Source organism: Toxotes jaculatrix, chromosome 15 (genome assembly GCF_017976425.1).
Source record: "Toxotes jaculatrix isolate fToxJac2 chromosome 15, fToxJac2.pri, whole genome shotgun sequence".
NCBI classification, from domain to species: Eukaryota; Metazoa; Chordata; class Actinopteri; family Toxotidae; genus Toxotes; species Toxotes jaculatrix.
In genome coordinates, this window is record NC_054408.1 from 23,551,062 (window position 1) to 23,565,943 (window position 14,882).

The window sequence follows — 14,882 nt, forward strand, 5'->3', positions numbered from 1 at the left end:
CTGCACTCCCTGGATTAGCAAATTAAAGGCTGTTAGTGGCATTACTTTAACATTTTATTATTTCACAGAGAGATGAGGGAACAGAAGGAATCACCACCGTGGACAGCTGATGGGCTGCTTAATAGATGGATGTTTTCAGCCATCGGCCATTTTATATGGCTTTTAGCACAACAGAGCCCTGGACAAAACCTTTAAACCTCACAAAACCACACTTCACGGGGGTTTTTAAGAGGCACTTGGGTGGGAAACAAGACAGTGAGGGATATACAGCAGCAGAAGGGATAGATAAATGGTGGAAGGAGCAAAGAGGAGGGAGTGGGCGGGACAGACAGAAGTGAGGAACGGAGGGGAGGGTGGCCATGGGTGCTCTCATGACTCCATCACACCATCCTTCACTGTGAGCCAGAGGATCAAATGCCAGACCAATCAATTGTCCACCAAGCAGACATCTATTGCACGGGCCATGATGGCATTTACCTCCCCAGGGTGCATATCAATAAAATGAAAAAATAAAAAGAAAGATATCATACAGAATTGATTGTGCCCAAACAACCTTCCCATCCACACCATCAAGCCAGCCACTCACCATCATCATTTGTTCTTTTGCTTTCCATTTCATTCGCTCTCTGTCCCTGTCTTTTGTCTCTCTCCAGTATATATATACCTCTCTGTCTGTTGCAATTCTTTCATTGTGCCTGACTGATATCCAGCAGACAGGGTTTGGAGGGTTTGGAGGCACCATGCAGCAGCCACTTGCGGTCATTTTTTTTTTTTTTAAAGTCCAGCTGCAACGCTGACCACCAGCCACCCACGGAAACCCATGCATACTGATGACGCTTAAATCTGACACTAAATTATCAGAGGTTGATCTACGTGACCTTTCTAGACCCATTAAACCGTTCATTTGCATGTTAACCACCATGGCCTACCCCAGCCCCCCACCCCACTGCTCAGCCCTCCCCTCAGTACCTCCTGCTAAGATGTGACAGGGCCACAATAGGACGTGCGCTGCCAGAATACCAAAGCCCCTTCCTCATTCTTTGCTTTTGTTTGTTCAGGACGATGAAGTGCCGAGGAGTTTAACAAGTGAAGAGGTCAAACTGTCAATACGCCTCATACAAACACACACGGCTGTCACATACACTCGCTACAAGGGCAAAAAGACAACTGGAGATTAACACAGACTGCATTTGTTCTGTATACCCATCTGGTGGGGTTGAAAGCTGTCAGGGTTTAACACCTGTGGCAAACATCCTCTATCTATCAGTGGGCAGTATGTGGAGAGGTGGAGAACTCTGCCTGTGGAAGCAAATGCTATATCATTTAATCATCCCCAAGCCTGCTCCCTCCAGTGTTTTCAGTCTCATTACTCTCTCTGTCTGTGTTAAGTAAACAGAACAATCAGAGGAACGGCTGCCCTCGCTCTTGCAGAAAAAGGAAAAAAAAAAAAAAAAAAAAAGGCCCTGCTCCAAATAAGGTGAATCACCCTGCTGTAACCCACACATCAATAATATTCACACTCCTCAGCACACTCAAGCTAAGACCGAAAAACTGAGCTAAGTCGGCTGCACTGACTCTGCAACATTTAATAAGAACTGCAAAAAAAAAAAGTATAAATCATGAGCTGCTGTGATACGAGCTGCACGGTGTTCTATTTAAGATCCTACCAGGCCGTCGGCTGTGTCTTTCCTTGTTCTTCCCTGTTTCTCTTTAAGCATCTCCCATGAATACAGCATAAATATTTTGGCAGGTGGTGTTTGGAGGATATTAGAGCACAAGCGCTGAGCGCTCAGGGATATCGATTTTGCTTTAGCAGCCAAGAACCATGGCTCTACTGGCATCAATACATCAAGGAGAGGAGGGTGAATGAGGAGGAATGACCTTGAGCCAGGAAGCAATCTTGACAAATAAAGCCCTAGGAAGGAAATGCGGGGAAACAAACAAGACAGCAAGGGGGAACATCACAGATCAAGAATTTGAAGTCTTTTGGAGTCCAAAGAAATATCTTTTTCTTCCAATTGCTATTGATTGAAGAGGTCTTAAATTTTGGGGAAGACACTTCAATATCTGTTTAGTCTGCATTTATACATCTGCAAAGATAAAAAAAAAAAAAAAGTTTGCAGGGGATCCTGCATTTCAACAGTGCACTGTGAAGCCTGATAGACTGAAAAAAACAATGAACAAACTAACTGATCCTTCGGCAGGTCAGAAACCAAAAAGAAAAAGACCCATGCATTTGCTTACATGTTACTACTAAGACTATCTTCAAGTCTATACATACGTTAGAGCTACTGGTTGCACATCATCATTCTTTGTGTCCTTACTGCAACACAAGCCCTTTGTGGTGTGACTACACTGGAAGGCAGCATGTGGACAGATAACAGCGCTGCAGTGGTACTGACACAGGTTATCCAGCAAAAGCTGCAAAAAACCCCTGAAACATCATGTGGTAAAAGGCTGTGTTGGCCAATCAAAGCTTATAAGCATAAAATCCAGGTAAGAATACAACAGGTAACGTGAACATCTTAATTCTGCAGTTGTCTCAATGAAAGATCAAATGTTTGCTGACTCTCTTGAGTTGTAGAATTCTTTCCTCCTGGTATTATAAACCGCTGCACAGAGCCTGATAAGCCCTCAAGCTAATCGATCTATTGCTCTGGCCTTCATGCATAGCACTTCATTGTCTCACTGGTATCTGAAGCAACATAGACGCATACCTCCACATTTTTTAAAAGCCGTGCCATTTTTGATTTGAACACCCGCTAGGAGGTGATGTGAAAAGTTCCACAGTCCTGAAGCTACATGGCCGAACCATAGAGGTGAATACCACAATCAGCAACTCTTTTAATGTACAGACGGTTAGTGAAGATGATATTAAGTCAGAATTAGAAAGATTCAGACCTATCCTTCAAGAGAGAGACAATTTCACCTAAACTAGAACTTCTTTTCTTTAATAACTGCTGACTTGAACACATGTTCAGATTCCTTGCACATTTTAGCTGATCTGATTATGGTTTGTTGATGTTACACGTTATTACAGGTCAAGGGGAAGTGGAGTCTAAGTGATGTTTACATGCTCCAACAATAAATAACACCTGAAACAACAAGCGCAAACTTGATCTTTTTCTAACTGGGTCATATGAAAACGCATCCGAGACCAATTAAAAACCACAGGACACACCATTCCCTCAGGAGCAGAGCTGCAGCCTCTCTGCTGCTGTAAGAAAAGATGGCAAACTGCATGCTGAAGAATATGCCATCGCCTCCGAGCTGATAGCCCCGAATCCGCAAAAACCGTGAACTCGTTCATTCATCTGATGCATTCGCCCGTGTGGAAATGAAGTGTGAAGGTAGTGGTACTCCCACAAGCCAAACCTCAACTGGTTATCAGCACAACGGGGTATTGTGCAACTCCGTGAGGTAACCTCAGAATTTATTCGGTCATGTTTCAGGATTTAGACCGCTCCCCACCTCAACAAGTCCATTACCACAGCCAGCACCTCACTTTCTCTGCTCTCTATCGCTTTTTCTTGATACACTCTGTCTGTAACACACACACAGAAATGCACACTCCTCCTCCCGCCTCTTTGTGTCTCCGTCTTTCTCTCTTTCATTCCACAGAGATGATTTATTTTGTTTCTCCCCTCTCCTCCTCCAGTCCTCAGCCGCCCTCGGGGTCAGTGCCGAGCTCCATCACTCTGTCTGAATTCTTAATCCCCACACTGGAGACACCCGTGCCAATACAGGAGAATAACAGATTAAAAAACACATCCCGAGTCCCGACTACCCCCCCCCCCCCCCCCCCCCCCTTCTCTCTCCCTCTGTCTCTGCCTCCCTCAGTCCTCACTACAGATAAGTGGAAAAATAAACTTGGAGAAGCTAAGCCGGAGTTGAGAGGCGAGTCATCGACCCAGGGATGACAGAGAAGCTTCCAACACGGTGGTTAATGAAGGTGATGCGGCAAAGCAAGGCCCGCTGCAGAGGATCTCTGAGTTATAACACTGGAGCCTTGGGAGGTGACATGACTGCAGGCGGGAAGGTTTCCACTTCACCGCAATTGTCTAAGGAAGATACATGGTCGACCGCCGGACAAAAATATAGTAGAAAAGTAGCAGAACATAAAAATAATGAAACCTGCGGCTCCATTTTCCCATAACCAAAAATAATGGTCGTTTCACCTATATAAGGTCATTGTCAGCTTTGGCTCCAAAGTGAATGGATGGAAGATGGGGGTGTTATGGTTAATAGAGACAGAAAATCCAGGAGATCTTATTAATAAAAAAAAATCTAAAAAATAAGAACAGTGAGGAGAGAGAAAAAATCTGTCATCCCTGGAGGTCATATTCTCAAAGAATCGCACAACAGTGTGCCCAACCACTGATCCAAGACCAGTTTCACCATGAGCTCATACTGGCATTTGCAGGGATTCGTAACCCAACCGGTGACCTTAAACTAGATTATTTAACAAAGTAGTCGCAGTCCTTTCATTCAGATATGAGATTCCTGTCCCTGTTGTGTGAGAGATGGCCAGCAAGAGGGGAGGGGAGGGAGGAGAAGGGGAGGAGGCGGGACAGCTACAAGGGAGATAATGGCTGTGTCAGTTTCACACTACTCTCCCCATAAAAGCTGAGCCAGGAGGAAGCTGGGAGGGAAGGGGAGAGCAAGTGCATATGTGGATGTTTGTGTGTGTGTGTTTTTTTTTTTTTTTTTGCAAATGTAAGGTCTGTTAAAAGGTTGCATATGCTTTTGTGCACGTCTACATTAGCTTTAGCTCAATGTGTTGCCAGGGTAATGTAACTGTTTTGAAGCAGTACCAGTACTGACACTACATAAAATACACAATATAAATAAAATAGAAATAAATCAATTTAAAATTAAATTAAATCAATCAATCAATTAAATTCAATATGTGAGAAAGCTACACAGAAACATGAATGCTCAGGTTCGACTGTACAAATGTCATTTAACCTTCTGCCTTTTATAAAAATGAAGAACCAACATTTAACAGTACTTTAACATCAGTCAGGTCAGTAGAGTAGAATCTAATTTAAAGTACAGGCTCTCATATTATCTTAAAACAATACCTCTCCAACAACCTGTAACAACTTTAATTCCACAGAGGAATATGTTTTCAAAGCTTGTTCGGTAAAATTCTGAAAGCTAACAGAAGTGATGCACCTCACGTTTTAACAGACCAGTTTTAACTTTAAGGTTTTGCATTGTAATGGGGTAAGGACAATGATTTGAGGTGCTGGAGCAGAAATGAGATATTACTGCTTCTGTTTATTCCTTGTTTGCACTTCAAGTGCTGAACTTCGGGGAAAACTCAAGCTGAATTTTTAAAGATACATATTGGAGACAAATACAGACAGTAGAGCATATTTTACATGCCTGCTATTCTGCTATTCAGTAACTGTCTTAAGCTTAGGTTTCTGATGGCTATTCCACTGTGACAAGGACACCTGTCCACATGTCAGGAGCAAACCAAACACTTCTCTTTAAGTTTCAGTTAAAAAATAATTTTCTTGAAGCATTTGTGCTTCACTCATTGTTCACTCCTCCACAACTAACCACCTCTATCTCACTCCCTCTCTCCCCTCTTGCCCTACAGAAAGTATCTAGGCCCTGACAACAGGACTCCCCTCTCCCATGGTTTTACTGCAGCCAGTACATACACTGTTGGCTCATTGTGACTCGCTGGACTCTGACAGCACAGTCTGCACTCACAATGTGTTCACTGGACAGGGCGGCATCCCCCGAGTCCCCCCGGGCCCCCGAGCTCCGTCTGTGTGGTGCCGATGGCAGGTGGGGGCCCTGCCTGGACGGTGAGGTCATCTATATGGGAACAATGAGGAGGCAGCCAGGCAGCATATAGGGCAAACAGAGAGGCCAAAAGACACTGTGTGTGTGTGGACACTTAGTAAAACAGAGCAAGGAGAGTCTTTCTGCAGCAGCAAAGAGGATTAGGATGAGAGGTATGTTAGGGAAAGGTGAGAAGTGGTAAACAGAACAAGAATAAAGCCTCATTCATGTTCCAGTGGCAGTTGGATAGTAAAATATTTGCCATACTCTTCCTCAACAAACTCGATCATTCCAGGCAGCATTTTCCAGCCAATGTCTACTTACAGGACATTAGCGTGTAACAGAAACCAACCTTCCATGAGAAAATCATGAAAATGACATTCTTCAGTACTGCTGATATTGTTATTAAATTATCAACATCACACATGTGCTCAGGCTGAAAAAAAAAAACTCAGAGAAACTGTCTTAAAGTACAAAGGGAACAGGGCTTAAACATGCTATAACTGATTTGGGGACAGCGGAAACCAGTTGTGAACACAGGGTTGATATATCATCACTGAAACCCGTTAGTATGGTGAATGCAGTCCAATATCCACTCTCTTTTATCTGTGTTCGGTTTCCACCAACTCCCGAGGAAAGTATTGGGACTTCAGCTGTTAAATGCTCCACTGTGTTCACCAGATTGTTGCTAATTTTGTCTGTGTGCTGTTTGCTAAAGCTGAGCAGGTAACAAGCAGAGAGCATTTAAGAGCACTAAACAAATTAGTGCAGGTATTTCTTGAAATTCTGCACAACTTAAAAAAAAAAAAAAATCACCAAAGTTGTTGTAGTTCAATACACAATATATTTCATAGTAGTAGCTGTAGAGATGCCTCACCCTGGACCAAAGGGGAGGACTGACTGACTACAGTGTGTAGATCCATGGGGTTAGTGTGGCATAAAAAAAAAAAAAGGGACAATGGAGACAAACATAAAAGGAGAGATAGGAGCGGAGGGAATAAAACGTGGGTTGAATCCTGCTGGATGAGTTCATAAACTAACAAAGCCACACAACAAACAGCCCACAGAGCGACAGCCCTTGCGAGTGCTCTCACGCTAGTACCTCTTTCCGTCCTGTCCGTCTGACCGGGTGTTTGTGCGTGCCACTCTTCTCCGAGCACAGAATGCGCCGCCTGAAAGTCTTTCTCTTTGAAATGACAACACTCTTGTTAGAGCAGTGATTGATTGAGCGAGTCCGGCAGTCCTGAGCCCCCTGCTTGGTTCATTTGTCATACATTTATAGTTCATAATCCATCTGCTCTCACCTCTTCACATTCCACCCAATTTTTCATCCTCCTTTTGTATCAGGGGGGTCATTTTTCTATACGGCTTTGATAGATTGTTTAGTGTCTGCTGTCTATAATTGGTCCAGATAGTGGGAAGACTCACATGTGTTTATCATTAGAGCCCGAGTCTGTGTGTGTGTGTGGAGATCTCTTCATCATCACTCACAATGGATGTCTGAACTTAAGTTATTGCACTAAATTGATTCATCAAGCCATTCCTGAACCTGTTTGAGAGTGGTTGGGTGCTGTGTCATGAATGTGGCAAGCATTTAACATGATGGCAAATAAGGTCTGTTCATGCAACTTTTTTTCCTTTATGTGCATTTGAAAGTGCAGGTAATCTTTCATGCACGTGACCAGCAGGTGGCAGTAGAGGACCATGCATGAACGAGCCGTGGCTGAGTCATTCAGAGTTTACCATCTGATGCTCTGCAAGAGTTCCAGTGAGATGCCAGACACGGGAGGTAGACCTAATGCTTGTTAGCCAGGCTCATCCCAGTTTTTATTATTATTTTTTTATTATTATTCATCTCCACAGTTCTCAGCATTGATTTTCCTGGTCACTTTTTAAATTACACTTTGAATTACACAGCCCCGAGGCAGGCTGAGGTTTGCATGGCTTTCCAACCTTCGGGTCAAGAGAAAAGCGGGATGAAATGAAGTCCACTTGAAAAAACCCTTCATCACACGTAATTGATTTTAATGATAGCTTAGCATTATTTTGAAATGAAAAACCCAAATCAGCAGATTATGAGCTGCACTCAAGCCAACACAAAACCAGCCCGCCTGCCAGCGCGTTGTTTTAGAGAAGCTGCCGTAGCAGAAGCAGTTTGGTTTCCCACCTGAAAAATACTGAACACTAAAAATGCAAACTTTTTTCATTGGTTTACAGCAGCAACAAACTGCAGGGCAAGGTTAAACAACACTGTTAATGTATCTCACATGCTGCAACCACAGGAATTTTCTGACCTCAAACTATGGGTGTCTGCCAAAAATGGTTAATGCTGATCTATTTCCTTTTTTTTTTTTTTTTTAATTCATCAGCACAGCTACTTCACCTGTCCTTAACCTTTGAATGAAAGTGCAAGTTATGGTGGATGAATCAAAAATTCTAAATTCAGTTTTAATTAGTTTATCCCACATTTTTAGTATTATAAAATTCATATGTCATTGTATTCACTGGTGTTCTGATACAAAATTAGCCTCAAGGTACTAGACAAAAGTCTAAGTTGAAAAAAAAGAAAGAGAGAAAAAGAGAAAGTTAATAGCCAAGAACTTAACTTAAGAAATTCTGTCTGTCTGTCTTTGGAATATATTTGTGCCTCTGTCAGTACAGCATTCAGAATTCAAGATGTCAGTAAAGGAAATGACTCCAGGCTTTGTTGATTACAAAGATCAGAGTTGTACAACTCCAAGCCACTAACATACCTTTAATGAGTAAATTATCGTAGGTCTGTTTTCAGCATTCTGCTTGTCATGTCACATATTATCTTTTGGGTAGAGCTGTATACAGGCAAGCCTCTAGCTAGTCTGCAGGCTGCAGCTGAGAGTGTTACAAGCAGATACTCTGGTGATGATCAGACAAAAGGTGCTCCAAAAATAACAGTGTAATAGTGAGAGCTCCTTTCAGTGTCAGGCAAGAACCCATCCACAATCCCCTCAGTGGGTGTTGTAATCTGTATGGATGACTGACCTCTGAATGTGCTTGTGTGTGTGTGTGTGTGAGAGAGAGAGACAGAGAGCGACAGAGAATCCTCAGAGCAAAGTGAGGGAGGTATGTAATGAGAAAGAAGGAGCTGGTGGAAAAAGGTCTGATCTCTCTTCCCGCGCCCAATGACAGTGCACTTTGGTGCTGCTGAGGCCCTGGTGGCTCGTTCTCCTTCTTTGTCCTCGTCGCTCCAGAGAACAGCGGTGCTCTGGGAGGCGATGAGGATCCTTTTTGGCCGCGTACACTCGGCCATGTTGGAATAAATCTGTCCTGTAGCTTTAAGTATTATCTCCAGAGTCTTGTGTTGGCACACAGAGCTCCAGCTCAGACACTCACACAGTGCAGTGCAGACAGGAGAGAGAGGGAAAGATATGGAAATTAATGAAATTAACATGTTAACATGTGACTGTTGTAACTCACTGTAAAGAGAACGTCAACAACCGTTGTGTTGCCTAGCAACAAAGCATTTTTTGTGTGCACTGCACTGTGTGCAAAAACTCTCTTTTCGCTTTGTTTTATATGTGTTTGTGGACTGGAGTTGCATATTGTTTATACATCTCTGCCTTGTCGTACTTGGTGATGCTTTATGCTGCTGATTCCACAAAGAAGTGGAATGCTGTTAGATTTATGTAGCTTAATATTTCTACATATTGCTACCTGCTGTGGTGCCCATACTTTTTAATTTAGTGTTGGCATCTTTGTTTTATTGTCTGAGGGTTTTTCTGCATTTCCAGTTGCGTATTTGTAATTAATAATCAGTTGAGTGCACAGGCTGCAAAGTGCTTCTCTATAGAGATGGAAATTATTGTTGGTTTGGATTTAAGGGCTCAGTGCAGATCTCACCTGGGAATGTCGTGTATGCATTGATATTTCAGTGCCCTTTGCTGTGTAGTCTAAAGATGTTCTATAATTATATCACCTAACATTATTATCATCATATAATATTTTTATTTACCTGTCCTCACTTTTTTCAAAAAAATGTAATGCTACATTGTACCTGACTAACTTTTCATTTTTATCTGAAGACATTTTTACATAAGAAATTTTACTTCTATTTAAGCAAAACACTTTAAAGTAACGGTCCTTTAACTTGAGTAGGCTACACTTTCCCAGTAGCAGCTGGATATCACAAAAAAAATACTGGACCATGACATTTGTGTTTCCCAGAGGATGAATCCTACTGACTTTGATTGAGTTTGTCAAAAACTTGAGTTCATGAGCAAATACCTGCTAAAGCTAAAGACGATGACTTTCCCATTTGCCTCAATTGTACTTTGAGTTAAGTGTTGATTAAAGTTCAATTGTGAAAATACATCACCAACATGTCAGGATTCTCAGTGTGAGCATATTGTGTCCATGTTAGCATGCTAAGCTGGGCTCAGCACATCCTGGTCCCAGCTCACAGAGACTGATATTATCTTCTCATTTCACTACAGGAAAGAGCTCATCCTTTCAAATGAAGTGGTATAGAATAATACATTTAAACTTTGGCCAGGGAAAATACTGTATTATGATTGGCTGGTGGCTGTCTTATAACTGTTTATCAAGATTGAGCTTAAAGACTCATTCTTGACCTTGGCAGTTTGTCAAAAATGATCTTATCTGAAGGTTCTCCAATGATTTTGCAGTCGCCCTAAGGAAATGCAGTTTGTTTGGTTGTCATGGAAATAGCTCAGTTGTCATGACACGATCTATGTATAGAAATTGAATCATGTGATAACAGGTCACATAAAGGAGGCAGCAACAACCTCTGTTTCTACAAAAAGATAGTTTGATTTTGCACTGAATGTGAAATGATCTTGATCTTTATCTGGCCACCCACTGATACGTGGTCAGTGACTATGACCCCTCTCTAGTTCTCCAGTTCTTGTCTATGGAAGACACAATGACAGTGGAGAAACTGGTATTTCTGTAACTCCCTTACTTTTTGATTTTAACAGTAAAACCTGACATTTACCTTGACATTATAGAACACTTATCCTTTCAAAATTATACCAGTTATCTGTATAATCATCAAAATGTGGCTGGAAATGCAAGGTACTGTACATAGTCATGTCTTTCTTTAGCAGTGACAAAGGCTTTGTGCATGGATATTTTCTTTAATAGCCAGCAGTGGATGAGTTTTGAAGAACAAGACATTATGTCTAAATCTAACCATGGATTATTACAGTTTAAAAACTTTAGTGCATTGGGCACAAGAGGCAGAAACATTGCTACGCTAAGGCCTAACCATAATGTTCTTTTTTCATACCTCAGTTATGGGAGTAATCCCTTTAGCTTTACTGAACACAGAAAATGCTGCGTTCTGAGGCCCTGTCACTACTCTGTGGCAGACACAGTCCAGGTGCACCCTCAAAGCTCGTTTATTTGTTCTGCTCTCATAAATAGACCAGTTTTATCTTCATCCAACGACAGGGTGTAATTCCCTGTGTTATTTCATTACGCCGCATTTTTACCCTCTTAGTAATGCTTAATAGGTTTAGCAGATTGACAAGTGGGGGAAACCAAAAAAGCGCAAAGGAAAAAGACAGATAGAGAAGGAGCCAAAGGTGGAGGGAGAAACTGACAGAGACAGATGTGTGTAGAGTGAGAGAGAGAGAGAGAGAGAGAGGCTAGAGTTGGAGAAATGAAAGAGTGATTGGTTAAATGAAAGGGACTGAGCAGCGGTCGGCTCCAAGCTCTGCGGTTGCGGGTGTCTGTCCAGGCTTAGCAGCCAGCGGATGAGAATGGGCCACAGCCACTATTGCTGCTAGCTTTGGCTGGCTCACTCTGCCTCTTTTGGCTCTACGCTGCCCTCCTTCTCTATAAAGGCAGAGCGCTGGCTAACGTCAGTGTGGCCGCACTCCTTATGGCCCAGAACAACCTCTGGCTCTAGGGACCGCTTACTCATCCCCATGTGGCACCATGCATCTTGCGAAACGCCTCCAACCCCTCCACCTCTCACAACCTTAACAAGCTCCGGTGGAAAAAGTGACACCCACAACACTTTTCTCATGGTTAAAAATCTCCCCTTGCAGGCATTGAGCTTGTTTCCAAATCTGTTTGTCATTTTTTTTCCTTTTCCTCCTTAATACACCATCAATGACAAGCTTCAGCCTGAGGATGATTATGACATTAGTGTGGAAATGTTCATAAGAGATAAAACTGAATTAGAATTGTAATTATGAGTGATTTTTTTTTTTTTAAAGGACATGCACACACATACAGTGAAAGCTACTGTGAACTGTAGCCTGCCACATACTCCTTTGACTAGTGCTCTGGTGATCCCCCTTCTAAAGGTCTTTTTGGGTCCACCAATCAGATAGGTTGACCACATTTTGGATTGGGTCTTACCCTTGGATCTTTCCAGATCAAAGTCTTCACAGCAAAACACACAGAAGATGCAAGACATGTATTATATATAAAGACACAAATCAACCGCCAACAAACAGGCAATTTCATTTGCATAAAATGAACACAAAATGAACAAACAAAAATCTTTGGTAATGCCAGACATCCAATATACGTACAATTTTTAATGTTATAGACAAAGCTATTATGTCTCAAGTTCAGGCACGTGCTTGTTTTTCATAAGGAAACCACTTCTTTCATTTCCTTTCATGTAATTCTAATTCACCCTTAACTTAATACTTCACTCCATGGTTTAAATTTCCTTCCAGCCATGAGTATATGGACATGATTTCTGTAACCAAAATTTAGTTCTAAGTTTCCAAGCAGAAATTCTTTAATTTTTTAAAGTAAATATAAATCATTATTACACCAAATTTCCTTAGGTATTCTTCCAAATGTTAAAAATTGTGCAACATAAATAAGAGTCCTTGCTTTACTTTTTAATTTTTCTGTAATGGTTTGCATCATATCCTGTTCATGTCTCTGGCAAGTTCAATTTAGCTTGTTGACATGGACATTTTCTTCAGTCATTTGAAAAGACTGAACATCTACTGGAAAATCACTATAATCCTGTTTGCTCAGTGAAATAGTGGTTTTATTTTAGCTCTTGACATTTAAGTGCATGGATTCAGGAGTAGCATCTCTGCTCCCCTGAGTGATTGTGGTTGTTCAAAAGAACGTAGAAGAACATTTTATGTTTAATTAAGTCATATCCCCAACCCTTCCCTGCCCCCTAACTCCAGATTTACTTTGGTGAATTACCTTCAGACAGAGGGAGGGACCACTGGGCCTGTAAAACAAAGGACATTGGCAGTCAGCAAACAGAGGGCGTGGATACACAGAGCGCCATGAAGCCTCCGGTTCCGTTGCAGCCATGTGTGACACCATGTGAACGAGAATCAAAATCCCTTCTGTCATTCATCAACTTCCCAGTGGTCCACCGTTGCCATGACTCCTCTGCCACCGACAGTAATACTTTCTCTTTTGTTCTTTGCGACTACCATCTCACTCTGGCCCAAGACTTTATGTCGTGCTGTGATTTGTCATTACTCATTATGTTAATACACCCTGTGACTCTATTCTCCCAAGAACGAGGACAATCAAAGACCCATCTCTTTAATCCAACCAGCTTGTATCATCACAGGTAAAAAGTTGCTCACAAGCAACGATAACATCTGAAGTGCCGAAAATAGTTTACACAGCAATTCTGGAACTTTACGCCACAGCTCAAGGCTTTGCTGAGTCCCTGTTGGCTAAATGTCAGCCATCGTGCTGTGAGGCACAGCCACTCATGAGTGAATGACAGCTTCTTGACAGCTTCATTAAGACCACAGATGGCGGGGGAAGTGGAGAGGAGCTAGAACAAATGTAACGCTGGCGAAATGTGAGGGAGGCCGCGGGACCTTTTCACAGCTTGTGCGGCTGGCCCACGTCCAAGCAGCCTGTCTGGGCAGCTCATCGCCTCTATCTGAAATCTGGCTTCAGCTGAGATCATGGAGCCCCTGCAGGTGAGATCCGAGGTCATTTTGGTAACTTTCTCCGCAGCTGATGGGTGAGGTCCAACTGCTGCCCCCTGCAGACGACGAGGGGATGTGAGGAAACTGTGGTCATGTAATTACTTACATCTGCACTTACATCAACAAAAATCCCATGAACTCTTTACAATACAATAATCAGTCTTGTACTAGCTGTAGGACAACATTTTGACAAATTAATGGGAACATGGATCTGAACACGAGTGTTTATAAAGTTTACATGATCCATTTGGTGTTTTTTTGACATCTGCTTTCAGAGTAATATCTCTGTCACTCAGTCATTGACCACTGATTCCCACATTAGTCAAAGCTCCATTGGGATTTTTATGAAAACTAACCACAGAAAAGGAACCAAATCGATTAATATAGAACATAATGAGGTCAGTGTGGGAACCCACAGAGCAGGGCAGACATTTGGCATCAAAATGCCTCATGCTGTATGAACTGGTGCAGGACTCTAATTGTCATTGGATGCATTTTTGTCAGCTGTAAAATGATTTCTGTGTTAAATTCAATGATTTATGAGCGGATTACAACAGAACTGCAGGCCAACTGACAGAACTTTTTGTGTGGGCTAAACTGCTCCTCTAAAACATAAATACAATAAGAACAAAATGGCCACAGCGGTCCTATTAGGAGTTCTTATTCATTCATTCAGCCTGGCCAAAACTCAGTGGCTAACTGGCAGCTAACTGCTATATCAGATTTTGGGGTAATGTTGGGGGCTCTGACCTCTTATCATTACAGATGTCTTGTGGATTTTTTGTGTGTTTTGGTGAGTAACCTAAAGTAAGAATAACTCGTTTGTTTACAAGAAAACTCCACAGGGCACCTTTAAGGGATCGTCCAAAATATTGTTTAAAAATACTTACAATAAAGTATGAACCTAACCTGTGCTCTGGTTGTCCAAAGAAACCTTTCATGGATTTGTAGTCATCTTAAATATTTGAAAGAAAAGAATAAATTTATTTCTTTTTCTTATTGTACTACAGTAATGCATTGATCCTCAACTGGTGAATATTCAGCCAGAAACTTTAAAAACTCCAGCTGTACTGCAGATGAACACAACAAAGGGAGAGAAACAGAGTTTTAGTGTGCTCCAAAAAAAAAAACAGTAACAGT